The sequence below is a fragment of the Coregonus lavaretus genome (genome assembly GCF_964263955.1).
Source record: "Coregonus lavaretus genome assembly, chromosome: 13".
NCBI lineage: Eukaryota > Metazoa > Chordata > Actinopteri > Salmoniformes > Salmonidae > Coregonus > Coregonus lavaretus.
The window spans coordinates 50,358,862-50,372,337 of NC_140000.1; the positions used below are offsets into that span (position 1 = coordinate 50,358,862).

A 13,476-nucleotide genomic window follows, 5' to 3' on the forward strand; every position below is an offset into this window, starting at 1 on the left:
CTAGATATTACAATGTTAACAGATTAACAGGAGAGGTCTAGATACTACAATGTTAATAGATTAACAGGAGAGGTCTAGATACTACAATGTTAACGGATTAAAAGGAGATGTCAAGATACTACAATGTTGACAGATTAAAAGGAGAGGTCTAGATACTACAATGTTAAGAGATTAAAATTAGAGGTCTAGATACCACAATGTTAACAGATTAACAGGAGGTCTAGATACTACAACGTTAACAGATTAACAGGAGAGGTCTAGATATTACAATGTTTACAGATTAACAGGAGATGTCTAGATATTACAATGTTAACAGATTAACAGGAGAGGTCTAGATTCTACAATGTCAACAGATTAACAGGAGAGGTCTAGATACTACAATGTTAACAGATTAACAGGAGAGGTCTAGATACAACAATGTTAACAGATTAACATGAGAGGTCTATATACTACAATGTCAACAGATTAAAAGGAGAGGTCTAGATACTACAATGTTAACAGATTAACAGGAGAGGTCTAGATACTACAATGTTAAGAGATTAAAAGGAGACGTCTAGATACTACAATGTTAACAGATTAACAGGAGATGTCTAGATACTACAATGTTAACAGATTAAAAGGAGATGTCTGGATACTACAATGTTAAGAGATTAAAATTGGAGGTCTAGATACTACAATGTTAACAGATTAACAGGAGAGGTCTAGATACTACAATTTTAACAGATTATCAGGAGATGTCTAGATATTACAATGTTAACAGATTAACAGGAGAGGTCTAGATACTACAATGTTAATAGATTAACAGGAGAGGTCTAGATACTACAATGTTAACAGATTAAAAGGAGATGTCAAGATACTACAATGTTGACAGATTAAAAGGAGAGGTCTAGATACTACAATGTTAAGAGATTAAAATTAGAGGTCTAGATACCACAATGTTAACAGATTAACAGGAGGTCTAGATACTACAACGTTAACAGATTAACAGGAGAGGTCTAGATATTACAATGTTAACAGATTAACAGGAGAGGTCTAGATACTACAATCTTAACAGATTAACATGAGAGGTCTATATACTACAATGTCAACAGATTAAAAGGAGAGGCCTAGATACTACAATGTTAACAGATTAACAGGAGAGGTCTAGATACTACAATGTTAACAGATTAAAAGGAGAGGTCTAGATACTACAATGTTAAGAGATTAACATTAGAGGTCTAGATACTACAATGTTAACAGATTAACAGGAGAGGTCTAAATACTACAATGTTAAGAGATTAAAATTAGAGGTATAGATACTACAATGTTAACAGATTAACAGGAGAGGTCTAGATACTACAATGTTAACAGATTAACAGGAGATGTCTAGATATTACAATGTTAACAGATTAACAGGAGAGGTCTAGATTCTACAATGTCAACAGATTAACAGGAGATGTCTAGATATTACAATGTTAACAGATTAACAGGAGAGGTCTAGATACTACAATGTTAATAGATTAACAGGAGAGGTCTAGATACTACAATGTTAACAGATTAAAAGGAGATGTCAAGATACTACAATGTTGACAGATTAAAAGGAGAGGTCTAGATACTACAATGTTAAGAGATTAAAATTAGAGGTCTAGATACCACAATGTTAACAGATTAACAGGAGGTCTAGATACTACAACGTTAACAGATTAACAGGAGAGGTCTAGATATTACAATGTTAACAGATTAACAGGAGATGTCTAGATATTACAATGTTAACAGATTAACAGGAGAGGTCTAGATTCTACAATGTCAACAGATTAACAGGAGAGGTCTAGATACTACAATGTTAACAGATTAACAGGAGAGGTCTAGATACAACAATGTTAACAGATTAACATGAGAGGTCTATATACTACAATGTCAACAGATTAAAAGGAGAGGTCTAGATACTACAATGTTAACAGATTAACAGGAGAGGTCTAGATACTACAATGTTAAGAGATTAAAAGGAGACGTCTAGATACTACAATGTTAACAGATTAACAGGAGAGGTCTAGATACTACAATGTTAACAGATTAAAAGGAGATGTCTGGATACTACAATGTTAAGAGATTAAAATTGGAGGTCTAGATACTACAATGTTAACAGATTAACAGGAGAGGTCTAGATACTACAATGTTAACAGATTATCAGGAGATGTCTAGATATTACAATGTTAACAGATTAACAGGAGAGGTCTAGATACTACAATGTTAATAGATTAACAGGAGAGGTCTAGATACTACAATGTTAACAGATTAAAAGGAGATGTCAAGATACTACAATGTTGACAGATTAAAAGGAGAGGTCTAGATACTACAATGTTAAGAGATTAAAATTAGAGGTCTAGATACCACAATGTTAACAGATTAACAGGAGGTCTAGATACTACAACGTTAACAGATTAACAGGAGAGGTCTAGATATTACAATGTTAACAGATTAACAGGAGAGGTCTAGATACTACAATCTTAACAGATTAACATGAGAGGTCTATATACTACAATGTCAACAGATTAAAAGGAGAGGCCTAGATACTACAATGTTAACAGATTAACAGGAGAGGTCTAGATACTACAATGTTAACAGATTAAAAGGAGAGGTCTAGATACTACAATGTTAAGAGATTAACATTAGAGGTCTAGATACTACAATGTTAACAGATTAACAGGAGAGGTCTAAATACTACAATGTTAAGAGATTAAAATTAGAGGTATAGATACTACAATGTTAACAGATTAACAGGAGAGGTCTAGATACTACAATGTTAACAGATTAACAGGAGATGTCTAGATATTACAATGTTAACAGATTAACAGGAGAGGTCTAGATTCTACAATGTCAACAGATTAACAGGAGAGGTCTAGATACTACAATGTTAACAGATTAACAGGAGAGGTCTAGATACAACAATGTTAACAGATTAACATGAGAGGTCTATATACTACAATGTCAACAGATTAAAAGGAGAGGTCTAGATACTACAATGTTAACAGATTAACAGGAGAGGTCTAGATACTACAATGTTAAGAGATTAAAAGGAGAGGTCTAGATACTACAATGTTAACAGATTAACAGGAGAGGTCTAGATACTACAATGTTAACAGATTAAAAGGAGATGTCTGGATACTACAATGTTAAGAGATTAAAATTGGAGGTCTAGATACTACAATGTTAACAGATTAACAGGAGAGGTCTAGATACTACAATGTTAACAGATTATCAGGAGATGTCTAGATATTACAATGTTAAAAGATTAACAGGAGAGGTCTAGATACTACAATGTTAATAGATTAACAGGAGAGGTCTAGATACTACAATGTTAACAGATTAAAAGGAGATGTCAAGATACTACAATGTTGACAGATTAAAAGGAGAGGTCTAGATACTACAATGTTAAGAGATTAAAATTAGAGGTCTAGATACCACAATGTTAACAGATTAACAGGAGGTCTAGATACTACAACGTTAACAGATTAACAGGAGAGGTCTAGATATTACAATGTTAACAGATTAACAGGAGAGGTCTAGATACTACAATCTTAACAGATTAACATGAGAGGTCTATATACTACAATGTCAACAGATTAAAAGGAGAGGTCTAGATACTACAATGTTAACAGATTAACAGAAGAGGTCTAGATACTACAATGTTAACAGATTAAAAGGAGAGGTCTAGATACTACAATGTTAAGAGATTAACAAGAGAGGTCTAGATACTACAATGTTAACAGATTAACAGGAGAGTTCTAAATACTACAATGTTAAGAGATTAAAATTAGAGGTATAGATACTACAATGTTAACAGATTAACAGGAGAGGTCTAGATACTACAATGTTAACAGATTAACAGGAGATGTCTAGATATTACAATGTTAACAGATTAACAGGAGAGGTCTAGATACTGCAATGTTAATAGATTAACAGGAGAGGTCTAGATACTACAATGTTAACAGATTAACAGGAGGTGTCTAGATATTACAATGTTAACAGATTAACAGGAGAGGTCTAGATTCTACAATGTCAACAGATTAACAGGAGAGGTCTAGATACTACAATGTTAACAGATTAACAGTAGAGATCTAGATATTACAATGTTAACAGATTAACAGGAGAGGTCTAGATACTACAATGTTAACAGATTAACAGGAGAGGTCTAGATTCTACAATGTTAACAGGATATGTTTCACCTAGAACCAGCAACCTTTCGATTCCTGGCACAACGCTCTTAACCACTAAGCTACCTGCCGCCCCATAGAGTATTCTCTACCTCCAACCCCCTGGGAACAGAGTGAACATCTTGTGACAGTGCTGCTCTTTTCTGGGACAAACAGAACCACCCAGCCCTGTCTATGCAAATCTCAGTTTCACTCCCACAGCTACCAGTGTAGCAGTTGAACAGTTGAACTGCCTGAAATACACTGGATTGGGCCAGATGTGAGGGGTTGGACTGGTTTTAACCTCTGTGGTGGATTCAGGGAGGGACACACAATAGATATGCCATCATGTAAATAATGACAGATAATATGAGTATTATGTGCATAGTGTATATAGTGCAAAGGAGGCTGGTGGGAGGAGCAATAGGAGGACGGGATCATTGTAATGGCTGGAATGGAATAAATGGAATGATATCAAACACAACATTTATTCCATTTCAGGCATTACAATGAGCCATTCCATCCTATAGCTCCTCCCACCAGTAGTGTACATATGTCTCATGTTTGAGCCCAGCATGATGTCTCGTTCACAGATCTAACAGTCAGTAACCTGCTCATCAAAATAGTTAATATAATGCTTGAAGATCACATCCATTTAAATTAGACATTTGGTTGACGTCCAAATGAGAACTTGTTTTAGGTGCTGAAGTGATTCTAACTTTGAAGTAATGTTGATGTCATAACACTTTTTGTTTAACTTCTGTAGATCTTACTTTGCATATGGACAGGTATTGTGTTTCAAAACTTCAAATCACTTTTATATACACTTTGAGCCCATGACAAATACTATCAGTCATAACCATGATGATGTTAATGATGAAGGTGGTAATGTGATCTGAATGATTCCTTTCTAACCACATCGTCACGTCACCAGTGTTCCATGTCAATGTCTCTTCCCCCTCAGCACCTGCAGTAGGTCCCAGCTGTAGCAGTACAGTCACTGTGCAGTCTGACTGAGGGAGGTTTTTGTACGGCTCTGTATCACTGTGTGAACACATAACCCCTGTGTTCACTCTGACAGTAGTAATCTCCTGCATCTTCAGCCTGGACTCCACTGATGGTCAGAGTGAAGTCACTCCCAGATCCACTGCCACTGAATCTAGATGGAGTCCCAGACTGAAGTGTTGTAGCATAGTAAATAAGGAGTTTAGGAGCTTCTCCAGGTTTCTGGTGGTACCAGGACATACAGGTATAATCCCCAGGACATGCATTAGCTACATTTGCACTGGTTTTACAGTTTATAATACATGTCTGTCCTGGGACAACAACTTTCACTGAGTCTGAGTCACAGTGACCTGTCCTCTGGATTCTGAAACAGAGACATTTAAGAATATTTTGAAATGTGTTTGTTTTATGTACATTTTCATGAATGTCAATCTGTCGAGGCAGAGGCAATTTAGATTTAATATTTTGATAAGTAAAACAATTTGAAGATTATGATATTCAATTGTCTTACCCTGAACTAAGAACATCAATATCCACAAGAAGCTCAATGATCAAAGTCATTGTTGAAGTTCTGTTTTCAGAAGGACAGCTCTCAGTCATGAAGCGTTAACCTTACAGGGCTATAAAAACACTCCCAGACCACTGAAGCATGTGCTGCCAATGCAAAGTGTTCTATGTAAATTGTTTTCTTGGTAAGGACCCACATTCATAACAGATACATATATGTATATATTCTTAAATCCCATTCCTTACTAGTTTTGTGTGTATTGGTTATATGTTGTGAAATTGTTAGATATTACTTGTTAGATATTACTGCACTGTCGGAGCTAGAAGCACAAGCATTTCGCTACACCTGCTATAACATCTGGTAAACACGTGTATGTGACAAATAAAATTTGATTTGATTTGATTTATGTTATCAAATTATGTTATCATATTTTAAATGTAAATCAGTGATCCAAGATTAAACTTAATTATCTGCATTCTTCAATGGATTTACTCATAACCCAGGACTATCAGTCCCTATTGTATTATACAAGTACTTCAGGACTATCAGTCCCTATTGTATTATACTTGTACTTCAGTACTATCATTCCCTATTGTATTATACGAGCACTTCAGTACTATCAGTCCACATTGTATTATACTAGTACTTCAGTACTATCAGTCCCTATTGTATTATACTAGTTCATCAGGACTGTCATTCCCTATTGTATTATACTAGTACTTCAGTACTATCAGTCCCTATTGTATTATACTAGTTCTTCAGGACTGTCATTCCCTATTGTATTATACTAGTACTTCAGTACTATCAGTCCCTATTATATTATACTAGTACTTCAGGACAATCAGTCCCTATTGTATTATACGAGCACTTCAGTACTATCAGTCCACATTGTATTATACTAGTACTTCAGTACTATCAGTCCCTATTGTATTATACTAGTTCATCAGGACTGTCATTCCCTATTGTATTATACTAGTACTTCAGTACTATCAGTCCCTATTGTATTATACTAGTTCTTCAGGGCTGTCATTCCCTATTGTATTATACTAGTACTTCAGTACTATCAGTCCCTATTATATTATACTAGTACTTCAGGACTATTAGTCCCTGTTGTATTATACTAAAACTTCAATACTATCAGTCCATATTGTATTATATTAGTACTTCAGTACTATCAGTCCCTATTGTATTATACTAGTTCTTCAGGACTGTCTTCCCTATTGTATTATACTAGTACTTCAGTACTATCAGTCCCTATTGTATTATACTAGTACTTCAGTACTATCAGTCCCTATTGTATTATACTATTTCTTCAGGAATGTCATTCCCTATTGTATTATACTAGTACTTCAGTACTATCAGTCCCTATTATATTATACTAGTACTTCAGTACTATCAGTCCCTGTTGTATTATACTAGTACTTCAGTACTATCAGTCCCTATTGTATTATCCTAGTACTTCAGTACTATCAGGCCCTATTGTATTATACTAGTACTTCAGTACTATCAGTCCCTATTGTATTATACTAGTACTTCAGTACTATCAGTCCCTATTGTATTATACTAGTTCTTCAGGAAGGTCATTCCCTATTGTATTATACTAGTACTTCAGTACTATCAGTCCCTATTATATTATACTAGTACTTCAGTACTATCAGTCCCTATTGTATTAACCTAGTACTTCAGTACTATCAGGCCCTATTGTATTATACTCGTACTTCAGTACTATTCGGGTGGTACTGAGAGTGCTCTGTGCATGAAGGTGCTCACTCTTGTGTGAAGGAGGTTTTTGTACATCGACTTCACCAGAATGAATCACTGTGGTGGACTTTTGGAAGCGGAACAAAACTGGTGCTGAAAAGTAAGTCCTTTTTTCTCTTTCTCTCATAAAAGTAAACGTAATCATGCTATTAAACAACATTATGAGATGTTATCATCTTCTCCAGAGGAAAGACTTTTAGGCTATATCCTTTTAGAGATTTCTGTGGACAGATTGGTAGATTGGTAGATTGGTAGAGGGTAGAGTCAACAAAGTGAGAAAATTGTTCACATACCACCATGTTTATGTGGTAATAAAACCATAAGTATTCTAACGTGATTAAAAAATATATTTGGTACACAGTATTGCATGTCAGCTCATTGTTCTGTCGAGATGTAGCAACTACTATTTCTACAATATAAGCAACACTTTGTATTGTATTCATAGTAGTTGTTAACACTGACATGGTTTAAAGGGGAACCTCATCTATAGATTTGATTAGTATTTTGAGGTCATTTTGGCTTTTGTCTCAGAGTAGATTTGACAAAATTGATATGGAGATTTCATGTCTGATTTTACATTGTGAATATGAAATAATACTGTATACAAACTATATGTGATATCTTTTTACTGCATGTCTTATAGATTCAGGGGCGGTTTCCCAGACACAGATCAAGGCTAGTCCAGGACTAAAAAGCAAGCTCAATGGAGAATCTACATTTAAATATATTTTTAGTCTATGACTACGCTTAATCTGTGTCCGGGAAACCACCTCTGTGTTTTGTTGCTCTTGGTAGGCTAAATTGTAGATTTTTTTTTTTTTCATTGATCTTAAAGATTAAGTGTTTCATTGTCCTCTCTACTGTAGCTAGTTGTTTAACCTGTGTATAATGTCGATCTGAAATAGTTTTGTTCACTAATAACACAGTGTTACACAGTCCCCTCTCCTCCTAATCTATTCCATTATAGAGTAGCAGGAGTAAATTACCCTCTCCTCTCCTAATGTTATAGAGTAGTAGTAGTAGTAGTAGTAGTAGTAGTAGTAGTAGTAGTATTAGTAGCTGACCCTCTCCTCTCCTATCCTCTCCTCTCCTCTCCTCTCCTCTCCTCTCCTCTCCTCTCCTCTCCTCTCCTCTCCTCTCCTCTCCTCTCCTCTCCTCTCCTCTCCTCTCCTCTCCTCTCCTCTCCTCTCCTCTCCTCTCCTAAATTATTCCATTATAGAGTAGTAGTAGCTGACCCTCCTCTCTTCTCTCCTCCAGCTGGTCCCTCTGTCAGGCCCACAGTGTCTCTGCTCCCCCCGTCCTCTGAGCAGCTCTCCGGGGGCTCGGCCACATTGGCCTGCCTGCTGAGCGGCTACTCCCCCCAGGGGGCGATGGTGAGCTGGGAGGTGGACGGGGCAGAGGTGAAGGAGGGGGTCCTGACCACCACAGAAGAAGAGAAGGGTGGCCACTACAGCCGCAGCAGCACCTTGACCCTGAGCAAGGCACTCTGGGAAGAGGGAGAGGTGTACACCTGCAGGGTCGCCCATGACGACACCAGTGATTCAGCCGCCTTCCGGAAAAGTCACTGTAGTGTCTAGAAGCCATTGCAGGGGTCTAGAGAGTCCCCACGTGGTGTTAGTTCTGGAAACATTAGTGTTTTAGAGCTGAATGTTAAAGTATAATAGTGAAAAATATGAGTAGTGCTGTGTGCTAAATTAACTATTTTGAGATTAAGTTGTGCATGTCTTCTTGCCTCTGAGTTTAAATAAAGCTTGTTTTGATTGAAATATAACCCCAAGAGTTGATTTAATCATGATTCCAGTGATCACTATCTCATGAATAGGCAGCACATTTCATATTAATTTATATCAATCAGCTTCTTTCATAATTTAGCATTGTAGCATATAGCTCCTCTCATGTTTTCAAACAGAATTAAAAGGGCATCTGATACAACAAATACTCTGCAATCATTTCTACAACTGAATGATCCTGTTATACTGTAGCATCAATACCAGTGATAATAATTAGTGATATTTGATAATAAACCTCTAAGATCTGCTCTCAGAACTCACACTGCTAAACAGTTACTTTCCATAACATATGTATATTTACAATGTTTAATTCTTAATATGATTTTATTAATTAGAATTTTTAGCAATGGTTTTCAACGACCTGTGGTGTAAACTTCTTCATTATATTTCTCCAGATCTTCTCTACCTCCAACCCCCTGGGGACAGAGTGAACATCTAGTGACAGTACTGCTCTATTCTGGGACAAGCAGAACCACCCAGCCCTGTCTATGCAAATCTCAGTTTCACTCTCACAGCTAACAGTCTAGCAGTTGAACAGTTTCACTGCCTGAAATACCCTGTACTGGGCCACATGTGAGGGACTGTCTGGTTTTAACCTCTATGGTGGATGCAGGAAGGGAGACATAACAGATATGCCGTAATGTAATTAATGACAGATAAAATGGGTGTTATACTTAATGTAGATAGTGTACTGTATATAGGGTAGATAGTGTAGGGTATATAGTGTATGTAGATAGTGTAGATAGTGTAGTGTATATAGTGAAGTGTAGATAGTGTATTTGGATAGTGTACATGTGTCTCATGGTTGAGTCCAGCATCAGGTCTCATTCACAGGTCTAGCAGTCAGTAACCTACTCATGACAAAAAGTTAATATTTTGCTGTAGATTAATACTTCCATTAAAATCAGATATTTGGTTGTGAGGTCCATATGAGGACTTTTTTGGGGGGCTGAAGTGATTGTAACTTTTAAGTAATGTTGAGGTCATAACACCTTTTGTTTGGCTTCTCATGTGGACTGGTAATAACTCCCATTTGACCTATGGACCTACATTGTCCAACAGACAAATGACAAATGACAACTATCGTCTACACATGACTGTATCTTGTTGACTGTTTCTAAGTCCTGTACAGAGCTGGGTAAAAAAAAAGTGTTCCAGTTCTCTGGCCCTTCCACCTGGAAGGAGCTTCAAAGGGACATGAAATTGCAGGAGTTCGTCTCTTTGACTGACTACTGTAGCTAGGGTAAAAACTATGGTGGACAATAAAGTGGGGGGCTGTCAATGTTTTGACCCCTAGATGCAGCACATCTCCCCAAATAATTATTGCCTTCTAAATGTGTAATGTGTAAGGTTTTAAACTGTAGTGTTTTATGATGTAAATTGTGTGTAAAGCTTTGTGTGCTGCTATTTTGGGCAGGCCTCTCTTATAAAATAGATGTTTAATCTCAATAAGACTAACCTGGGAAAATAAAGGTAAAATAAATACATAAAAATATGTTTCAAAATATCTAACTGTTTTAGGTGAACTTTCACGTCATTACAAATATAATGAGTTACATCCATGATAACGATGATGATGATGATGATGATGATGATGGGGATCATGATGATGCTTTCTAAACATATTCAAAGTTGACCTCCTTACTGACCAGTGTTCCATGTCACTGTCTCTTCCCCCTCAGCACCTGCAGTAGGTCCCAGCTGTAGCAGTACAGTCACTGTGCAGTCTGACTGAGGGAGGTTTTTGTACGGCTCTGTATCACTGTGTGAACACATGTTTACTATTGGGATAGTGGAAACTCTGACAGTAGTAATCTCCTGCATCTTCAGCCTGGACTCCCCTGATGGTCAGAGTGAAGTCACTCCCAGATCCACTGCAACTGAATCTAGTCCCAGACTGAAGTATGGTAGGTGTGGCATATCAAGAAGCAGATTAAACAGCAGGATCATTACACAGGTGCACCTTGTGCTGGGGACAATAAAAGGTCAGTCTAAAATGTACAGTTTTTATCACACAACACAATGCCACAGATGTCTCACGTTTTGAGGGAGTGTGCAATTGGCATGCTGACTGCAGAAATGTCCACCAGAGCTGTTGCCAGATCATTTCTCTAACATAAGCCGCCTCCAATTTGGCAGTGCATCTAACCGGACTCACAACCGCAGACCATGTGTATGGCATCATGTGGGCGAGCGGTTTGCTGATGTCAACAATGAGAACAGAGTGCCCCATGGTGGCGGTGGGGTTATGGTATGGGCAGGCATAAGCTACAGACAACGAACACAATTGCATTTTATTCGATGGCAATTTGAATGGACGGAGATACCGTGACAAGATCCTGAGGCCCATTGTGGTGCCATTTATCCGCCGCCATCACCAGGTTTCAGCATGATAATGCACAGACCCATATCGCAAACATCTGTACACAATTCCTGGAAGATGAAAATGTCCCAGTTCTTCCATGGCCTGCATACTCACCAGACATGTCACCCATTGAGCCTGCTTGGGATGCTCTGGATCAACGTGTACAACAGCGTGTACCACTTCCCACCCATATCCAGCAACTTCAGAGAGCCATTGAAGAGGAGTGCGACAATATTCCACAGGCCACAATCAACAGCCTGATCAACTCTATGCGAAAGAGATGTGACATACGGTGGTCACACCAGATACTGACTGGATTTCTGATCCACGCCCCTACCTTTTTTTAAAGGTATCTGTGACCAACAAATGCATATCTGTATTCCCAGTCATGTGAAATCCATAGATTAGGGCCTAATGTATTTATTTCATTTGACTAATTTCCTTATATGAACTGTAACTCAGTAAAATCTTTGAAATTGTTGCATGTTGCGTTTATATTTTTGCTCAGTATATAACATAACAATGAATGGAAGTTAAAACAGTGCAAAGTGCATATGAGAGTTTGAAAGAGCAGGTTTAAAAACATGTTTAGTCTGTGGTCAGCAGTCCTCCAATCTTGGATTTAATCAGAATTACATTATCACATTTTAAATCCTTTTGCAAAGTGTTCTTAGATGAGTGGGCATCAAAGCTAAAAGCACAGTAAATGCAGTCTGTGTGTGGACTGATGCTGCTGATTGACTCTGATCTAAAGGGGAGATCTCCAGAGCTCTGACGTCTCCAGTCTCCTGCTTCACCTGCTGCTCTCTGGAACTACCATAGTGGTGTCTGACTGAGGGAGGTTTTTGTACGACTGTATCACTGTGTGAACACCCAGGCACTGACAGTAGTAATCTCCTGCAGCTTCAGCCTGGATTCCATTGATGGTCAGAATGAAGTTACTCCCAGATCCACTGCCACTGTATCTAGTTGGAGTCCCAAACTGAAGTGTTGTAGCATAGTAAATAAGGAGTTTAGGAGATCCTCCAGGTTTCTGTTGGTACCAGGCTAGATAGTTATTACCAAGCACTGCTGGTTTTACAGTTCAGAGAGACTGTCTGTCCTGGGAGAACAGCTTTCACTGCAGGAGTCTGAGTCACAGTGATCTGTCCTCTGGATTCTGAAAAATATAATTAATAAATGAATGAAATATTACGTATATTAATGAATTGTTCTGAATAGAAATATTGACATTGATATTCATTTTGATGGTGTAGATATAACTCATTTTTTAAACAAAAAAATCAAGAAATTAATAACACATTCTTAACAACCTTCAGTTCACTCAGATTGATTACTTTTCATTATACAAACATGAAACTTAATTTTCTTTACACTTGATGTAGAAGGCAAGTGTCCAGATGAAGATGGTGATAAAAGTCATGGTTGTTGTGGGTTCTGTTGTCATGAAGGACAGCTCTCAGTCATGAAGTGTTCAACTCACAGGGATATAAACACTCCCAGAGCATTGAAGAATTTGCTGCCAATGCAAAGTTTCCTATGTAAATAGTCTTCCTGGTAAGGACCCACATTCATAACTGTTAACTATGATACAATTTATTTTATCATGTTTTAAATAACTTCTACTGTAAATCAGTGATTCAATATGAACATTTATGATCTGCTTTCTTTAGTGGATAATACTCATAACCCAGAACTATCAGTCCCTATTGAAATATATTAGTACTTGTAACAGGTGAGTAGAACGGAGCCAGGTGCAGGATGTGTGAATCAAAGAACAGGGTTTATTAGCCAATACAGCAGTCCTCAGCAATGCGTCAACCAAATACAGTGCGACTTAAATGTGTACTGGGAAAACAAAACACACGGGTGAAT

The 13,476-nt window shown here is 37.4% G+C and overlaps 1 gene segment (V, D, J or C); it reads right to left on the minus strand.

The window, feature by feature from the left end:
* Positions 1–5,182: 5,182 nt before the first annotated feature.
* Positions 5,183–13,048, minus strand: LOC311140095 (immunoglobulin kappa variable 4-1-like). The segment is given in 4 exons: positions 12,978–13,048; positions 12,664–12,753; positions 8,802–8,861; positions 5,183–5,541 (listed from the first exon to the last, which is right to left on the minus strand).
* Between the last annotated feature and the right edge of the window lie 428 nt (positions 13,049–13,476).